The sequence below is a fragment of the Chinchilla lanigera genome, unplaced genomic scaffold (assembly GCF_000276665.1).
Source record: "Chinchilla lanigera isolate Chin_1 unplaced genomic scaffold, ChiLan1.0 scaffold00226, whole genome shotgun sequence".
In the NCBI taxonomy this organism is placed as follows: Eukaryota; Metazoa; Chordata; class Mammalia; order Rodentia; family Chinchillidae; genus Chinchilla; species Chinchilla lanigera.
In genome coordinates, this window is record NW_004955627.1 from 86092 (window position 1) to 91798 (window position 5707).

Genomic DNA, 5707 nt, shown 5'->3' on the forward strand with positions numbered 1-5707 from the left:
CCCCCTGTGTCCCTCCCTGGCTCTGTGTCCTGCAGCCTTGGGCGGCACGGAGGCCCCTTGGAGCGGCTGGCCCTCTTGCACCCGTTGCTAGGGCTCCCAGTTCCTTCCTCCGGAGCCCTGAGCCCAGCCGCCTACGGTGGTTGGCGGGAGCAAGCAGAGAACCCACAGCTCGGGGCGGCAGGCTGCGGGGAGATGATGCCGTGGCCTCATCCGTCTGCAGCCTAATGAGCTGCGTCTGCGTCGCTGGCTTCCAGGCTGCTACCTGGCAGTTGGCCGGGAGCCTTCAGGAGCCCGTTAACCTTTTCAGATCTCCCGGGAGCCCGAAGGATGGGTGCAGCCGGCCGGGGGCCTGGGACAGCACAGCTTCCGGCCGCTGGCCGCTGCGGCCTCACCAGGACAAGGGAAGGGGGAGAAAAGAGGGAGCGAGAGCTGCTGGCGGGCTGGGGCTGGACTGCACCGCCCACGCCCACGTCACTGATTTCACCAGAGGTGTTACAGGGGGACCACAACAGCCGCAGGAAGCCTGAGGAAGCCCGGGCAGGAGCAAGTCAGCTCCACGACACCCCCACGCTGTCCACTGGGGCTCAGAGACAAGGGTCAGGCCGAGTGGCTTATCAGGGAGGCCAAGGGAGGTCCCGTGGGTGGGAGCAAGGCAGGGGAAGGAGCTGATGCACCACATCCCAGCAGGCACGGTGGACCCTGACCAGTTCGCAGCTCAGGCTGTCCTGGATCAGGCCCCAGGGCCTGGCACGAGAACAGTGCATGGCGCAGACAGATCTGGCCATCTGCTCCACCTACCGCAGGACCTTTGCACGTGCTATTCTGCCACCTGCAGGTCTTTCTCAATCTTTGATATCGGCATAGCTGCTCTGCCCTGAGGCCATGTTTGCTTCAATGTCAACACCTCAGAGGGGCTGCTCTCTTCCACTCTGTCACTTTCTCCAAAGCCTGCAGCCTCTTCCTCCGGGTGGCCCTGTTCACACAGTATTCCATCTGTCCTAGAAAAGCAGTCTGGGATTCTCAGCTCCTTGCCTTCTGGGTCAGCGGGGACACCCAGTGCCTAACCTAACTGCACACAGTAGGGCTTCCAGAAGTGCAGCACCAACCAAATGACTTGCTGAGGTGCTGGTCTCTCGTGGATTCATGGCAGCATTAAGGGCCCAGCAGGACGCCTGGCTCGCAGCAGGTCCTGACCAGTGTCAACTACAGAAGCACGATGTGAGTGTTATTATCTTCAGTAGCATATTCTGTGTTAGGTACCTGCGGCCCAGAGAGGGTCAGAGCCCACGGAAGGTCACACAGCACACCCCAGCATCCTTCAGCACAGTCCCCTCTGCTCCTCCTTCCCAGCAGCAGCTCAGGGCTGGGAGAGAGTCAGTCAGGAGGATTTGAAGTCACGGAAGTAAAAGTCAGAGCTCTATTATTTCTCAAGATAAATTAATTCCACTGCCAGGCATTTGTCCCCACTGCCTCAGAATCCAGGGGTCAAATTGTGGCTCTGTCTTTGGCGTTGTCTCCATACAATGTTTCAAAGGCGGATTCCCAGGTAAAATATTGCCGTCCCCCAGGCCCAGGGCGCTGCAGGGCACGGAGTAATCTCGCCGACACAGTGCAAATGGGATCTGGTGTCGCCTGTCTTCCTTTTAAATGAGAAAGTTAGAAAAACAAAAGGCAGAGGTAGGAAGCAGTTCTGATTACACGGAGCTGAAAGTAATTGCCTCGAGGCAGAAATTGGGGCCCTGCACGCCCTGGGGCGATGCCCACCCCCTATCCATCCTCTCCCTGCACCGACTTTGAATATTAAGTACAGTTTTATTTATGGTTCTCCTTTCGGGCTTGCTGGCCACGGCTCAGGAAGGTAGGGATAATAACAAACCCTCTCACACCAAAGTGAGGCTGTAAAAAAGAATTAAGGAAAAATTTCCCCCAAGCACAGGCCCCCTGGAAGCCAGGTCCTTCCGCACACAGGCACCTGGGGGCCAGGAATGAAAGCAAATTGCAGGTAGGGACCAGAAGAGAATCGCCTTCCCAGCTAGATATCCCAGGAAAGAGACCTGGGCTCTAGGAGGAGGCAGTGGCTTCCTCAGGGGCCATGTGCTGAGTGTCCGAGCTCCCCTCAGAGATACAGGGTCCCCCCAGGCCCCCTCCGGTCCTTCTTTTCCCTGGGCATGGCTGCATCTTCTGACACCAGCCAGCGATGCTACGCAGGCATTCATTTGAGGGATTTCACTTAGTAAGTGATACGGAGCCCCTACTTCCGAATTTGGGGCACAAGGATCCAAGCAATAAATATTTCCTGATGGGCTGTGGCATGCAGGCCAGGAGAACCAACAGGCACAACACAGACACGGCATCGGATAGACAGAAGAAGTGGACAATTTCTAGCCTGGTTTAAACATGATACAGCACATACAAGGGTCAAAATGTTACACAGTACTCTGTTAATAGGTATCCTCCTTACATTTTTATGTATCAGTTTAAAATTAATCTAAACAGATATAGACACAGTATACTAGGAAACAAGGTCCTGAGTATGCAACAGTGCTACACGCAGCAGCAGGAACAGCATATGCAAAGGTCCTGAGACAGGAAGGAGTATCTTCCTGCCAACTGCTGCTTATCAGATGGTTCAACACTATTTTCACAGCATGTGGGGAGTGTGTGGGGGAGTTTGCCTGGTCTTGTAGTCAACTGTGCCACGCGCTGGGCTGGGTATGAGGATTGCAGCAGAGAAAGGTGCCCAGTCCTTCTGAATCTCAATTCTTCTTATCCTTAAAGGCCCTCAAAGGCCTCCTAAATAGAACCTCAATTTCCCACAGCTCCTGGGCTGTGGAGCTGGTCTTCCTCCCCACCCCAGTGTGTACTTTCCTCTGTCTGGAAGGCCGTTTTCTACCTTATCTGCAGGTTGAGCTCCTCTTCACCCTTCAGAGCTCAACTCCGCTGATCCCTCCGCTGAGGACCTTCTACCCCAGGTTGGTTACTAAAGGGCACCATGTAGCATGACAAGCAGGCCAAGGCTGCTGGCCCCAGGACTAGACCCAGCTCACACCACACCAGGGGGCAGGGCCTGGGGTTTTGGGGAATCCCAGCCCGGGTGAGCTGTGCACAGGAGGCCGCCCACCTCCTGACGTCGGGTGACTGGACCGGGCTGTCCTCCCTGTGGCTCTGGGCACAGAAGTCTGCGCCCACTCCTGCCCGGCCTGCCCTGTGCTTTGTGTCTGAGGGCACAGCGGGCTCCTAAGCCTGGCAGTCATGTGGCTCCTGCTTCCGTCCCTCTCACCTCTCTCCCCTCAGCACACTTCCCCTCTGAGCCACCCCTGGCACTCCTGGTGCCCACCCAGGCCAGGTGCCAAACTGCCTGCCCCCGGCCCGCTGGAATGGGTGTCATCCCAGGAGTGGACTCCGCTGGCCGGGTGGCCGGGGCAGGCGATGGGCCATGGGAGGATCTGGCTGTGGCAGCTTGGGGTCCCGTGGGCCAAGGGTCCCCCCGTGAGAGTCCAGCTGCCTGGCACGGCCGCAGAGAGTCTCTACAGAATGAGCGCTGGCGTTGGAGTATGAGGGACAGGAGAGGACTAACCCCCGTGACCACCCTGCCAGCGGACACTCGATCTGTGGCGGGGAGCGAGGGACCCTTCCTGCTCCTGTCCAGGGCGGCCGAGGATCCGGCCGTCCCCGCCTCTCCTCCAGCCCCCGAGACTCAGGCCAAGGCCGCAGGTTAGCCTGGTCTCTGCTTTCCCTCGGGTGCTCCCCTTTGCTTCCCGGGCGGGTCAGGGCGCAGCGAGGAGGGGCTCGGCCCCAGGCACTCTAAGCTGGAACGGGGGCAGGCGGGGTCCTCTCTGACCCGGGTTCTCCTTCCTCCACCGTCAATACGGAAGGAGGCGCAGCCTGTCTGGCCCAGAACCCATGCCTCGCGCTGTTTCCACGGCTGGCCGCCGCCCCGCCCCCGGAAGTCAGGGCTGCGGAGGCCGCAGGACTGACGCGTGGGGAAGGAGCCTGTGTTTGCTCCATGGCGGGGTGTGCGCAGCTTTCTGGAAACTGCATGAGGGTCCACAGGGGAACCCCAGGCCCACCCAGGACTTTCCTCCCACGAGAGCCCCGGCGGAGGGCGTGGGGGGGGGGCACTGCAACTTTGTGCCCGTCGCTGCTGCCCAGCTGCCCACACCACGTAGAGGACGGGAGCACAGCCAGCACCCCTTGCACCTGGCATCCGAGCCCCCAGGCAGCTCACCCCAAGGACCGAGGCAGAGTCGTTCCTGCGGCTCCTTAGCCTGAACTTACCCTGCAGCTGGAGAGAACGGGGATTTTCTGTTTTCTCAGCTGGTTTTTCTGCAGCCCATGGGAAGACCTGGACTGGGACTCAGCAGGCTAAACTTGACCAGAAACACCTGCAGAAACACCGTGATGGGCGTCAGCCTCAGAGGGCCGTGAACAAGCCCCGGCTGCCCGAGGACCTCCCCGATAGCCCCTTTCCAGTCCTGGGTCCCCCGGCCTTCAAGACCCAGCCCACGGCCAACACCCTCAGGGATGCCACCACGCGGCGTCTCTCCTAGCCACCCTCTGCTCCCCACTTCGGTTGTCCTCGTGCCACGGAGGCACTGTAGCGTTGCTTCCAGGCAGCGTGAGCCCCCAGCTGCTGTCACCACCACTTTGCACCACATCTGCTCCAGATGTGTCTGCCACCTCGCTTCACGCTCGCTGCAAGCGCAGCAGAAGCCGTCTGTCGTGACGCCCACTTTCCTGGTGGGTAAACTGAGCCTGGTGTAGTGTCAGCCTGGCAGAGCTGAACCAGCCGCCCGGCTCCGAGCCGGCCTCCTTGAAGCCAAGGTCCTGGGGCCCTGCCAGCCCCTCCTGCTCCACTTGCAGCTGTCCATGGCCCGCTGGGTGCCAGGCATTGTCCTCAACGCCAGGATGCAGAGACAACTGGGGTGCAGGCTGCCAGGGGGACAGATGCGCGCAGGAAGGGTGGCAGGAGTCGGAGCAGCGGCGGGCTCCAACCCCGTTCAGAACGCACGGCTACGGGGTGGCTAGGGCGTTGCTCTGGGGAGGACCGGGCAAGGCAGAAAGCCTTTGTTTTCCCGAGCCTCTCGCAGGCAGCGGGAGCTGCGTAAAGCCCCAAGGACCGCGCGAGGCTTCCCTCCCATCCCTGCTCATCTGGGTCTGTTGAAACCCTGTAACCTCGTGACCGCGCCGGCCTGCAGCTGTTTATGCGCTCATTGGACTCGCACTGACAATATATTTGTTTAATTTCCAGCAAGAGGGGGAAGATTTGTCAGGGTCAGGGATACGTCTTGCATAAAACATTTTGATTAAACTCCGTTGGCCGGAGAATCACTTCCCTCGTCATACTTAGGGAAATCTAGTTGTTCCCTAATTGCAGCGGCCGCCTTGCGGGCGCGTTCGCCGTTCACTGTGCGTGCTGGGCCAGATGTTGCTGGATGTGAATTCCTCCCCAGAAGAGCCCTGAGGTGTCCTGGGAGAGGTGTTAACTCGCGCAGGCCACGGGGACCGCCACGGGCGCGGCTGGAGCGCAGCCAGCATCGCACGGGGAGGCGGGGCCGAGGACGTCCTTGTCAACAGCGGCTGGGCAGGAGTTATTAAGAAACGCAGGACTGGCGGAGCGTCACGGCCTCATCGGCTGGCTGGTACGTGCGGGGCCCTACCGGAGCCTGCTGGAGCCGCCAGGGTGACTGTGTGAGCTGCGGAGCCC

General features: G+C 60.0%; 1 long non-coding RNA gene across 1 annotated transcript; it reads right to left on the bottom strand.

The window, feature by feature from the left end:
• Positions 1 to 597: 597 nt before the first annotated feature.
• LOC106147655 lies at positions 598 to 5129 on the bottom strand. The gene is made up of 2 exons (XR_001232590.1): positions 4279 to 5129; positions 598 to 1640 (listed from the first exon to the last, which is right to left on the bottom strand). It is a non-coding gene; the product is annotated as an uncharacterized LOC106147655 (long non-coding RNA).
• Between the last annotated feature and the right edge of the window lie 578 nt (positions 5130 to 5707).